We start from the raw sequence: 2,230 nt of genomic DNA, 5'->3' as shown, positions 1-2,230 counted from the left end.
CTTGTATTTTCTTTTTCAATTTCGTTTGTGCAAAAAGAGCCACGCCCACTGGAGGAGACCGTGGTAGTTGCAGACTGAAAGCGTGGGTGGGGCAACGCTTAGAAAGGTCTGCCTCTACCTGGGAAATGATGGATCACATCTGCAAGTCAAGGCAATCTACGCAATCCAACTTTCCTCTGCTATGATTTCCACGGATTTCTCTGCTGCTGCCATCTGATTCTCTTCCGTGGGTTCTTCCTGCTGTCTGAAAAGAGGGACTTTGTGACCCAGAGTTGCCTCACTTCCAATCTTGGATTCTCCCAGGAGTCATTGGTAGTTGCCGCTGGAAGCCATTCTAAGAGATGCGGGGGAGGCACAAGGAGACGGAGAGCCTTCTGCCGATGGTGTCATCAAAAGCAAAGGAACCAGGCTGCACCCCACAGCTCTCTCCTGGTTGCCTTCCCCGATGTATCAGTCATAGTTCTGAAATCATCTGTCCCATCCCTTTGCCTTCCCCTTCCCTCCTGGCTTTCCCAAGACCAGTGCTCATGAGTTTATGTCTTCCATCTCTTTTATAAGGCGACCTGTTCCCTTTCCCAAACCAGCCACCAAAGTCAGAGTCATCACCCTCACAGGAAAAACCAGATAGATGTGGTATCACCTCTTATCATGCAGGGACGTCATGTGGAACTAGTTTCTATTGAGCCTGCTCGCTTGGATTTCCCACTCCTGTCTTGGAACGACCACGGGGGAAGGGCAGTTTCCAAATATAAGCTCTCTTTCTCTTGCCACTTGTCCAACTTTACTAGCCCTCCTTCAATTACGTGCTTCTCCCTGGACCAGGCAAGAGCCTAAGACCGTGATAGGATAAGCAGAAGGGACATGGGCTGTGGGATGAGAAGTGGGAAGCTCCACAGAAGGGTACCCAGGACAGGAAGTTGGGGGAGAGAGCTGAGAACCCTTAGGTCTCTATGGGTGGGTTGTAGCATGATCAAGAAGAATCTGCTGCCATTAGTCATCCTTACGGAAATGCTCTCCACTGGGGTCCTCTGTCCTAAGAAATGGTGATTAAGAGAACCAAGGCTCTGTGTGGTTGCTTGTCTAATTTAATCACTTTGTAGATCTTTACTGAGTTCCTACTGTGTGGCCTTTGTCATGCTGGATAGCTTGGGAGGATGGAAATAATACAGAGAAAACCTGTCTTCATGTCTGTAGTCACTTTACACAGAGCAGGAACTTAAGGGAGGAAAAGGACAAGAAAGCTTTGATCTTTGCAGAGAGAAATGTCTAAAAGAGAAAATGCTATGGGGAGGGGTCAGAGCCATGTCCCTTAATGGCAGGAGAGGGGGCTGGATGGTCAGCAGGCCACAGGTACTCAGAGGAAACACAGCATCTGGGGATGGAAGCTTCTTGCTCACAGATTTTGCCTCTACTTGAAGTTTTTGTCTAGACCTGAGAAATGAAGTAGGTAGAGCACCAAATGCAGTACATGGCACATAGCAGGTGCTCAATAAAATCTTGTCTCCCTCTTCTCCTTATTGTTTCTCTTTTCCTTTCTCTCTTTTATTTTTATTCTTTTCCCTTCCTCCATTCCTTCTTGGATCCAGTTGGATTCCACCCCTTCCTCCCTTTTTAGTATTAGTTAGAGTAGGGTGGGCAAACTTCTTCTGTAAAGGCCTGGGCAACAAATACTTTAGGCTTTGCAGCCTATGCAGTCTGTCACCACCATAGACACACCCTCGAGAACACATCAATAGGTGATTGTGGCTTTGTTCCAATATGACCTCAGTCATGGACAATGCAATGTGCATTCCATATATATTTCATGTGTTCCTTAATATTAATATTCTTTTGGGTTTTTTTCTCTCATAAGAAAACATAAAACATAAACATAAAAAAATTCTCAGCTTGCAGGTTGTCCAAAAACAGACTGTAGATTTAATTTGCCTCAAAGGCTGTCATTTGCTGATTTCTGATTTAGAGCCATAGCTGTTAAATTTGGGGGTTTACAACCAACTGCTCTGAGAACTTGAGGACAGCTTCATGTCCATTTGGTCAGTCTACACACGTTTTGAATACTAGGTGCTCCGCCAGCCACTGGAGTTACAGCAGTGACAGTCACAGGGTCCTGTCTTTGGGGAGCTTATATTCTACACCCTCAACAAACAAGCGAAGCAAGACCTAGTCTGTGCTCTGGAGACATGGCGGGGAGCTGTGGGGAACTGGGGGTGGGGTGGGGATGAGGCTGACT

This window comes from Enhydra lutris, unplaced genomic scaffold (genome assembly GCF_002288905.1).
Source record: "Enhydra lutris kenyoni isolate GAN:26980312 unplaced genomic scaffold, ASM228890v2 scaffoldscaffold22, whole genome shotgun sequence".
Lineage (NCBI taxonomy): Eukaryota > Metazoa > Chordata > Mammalia > Carnivora > Mustelidae > Enhydra > Enhydra lutris.
This window is presented reverse-complemented; position numbering follows the sequence as displayed.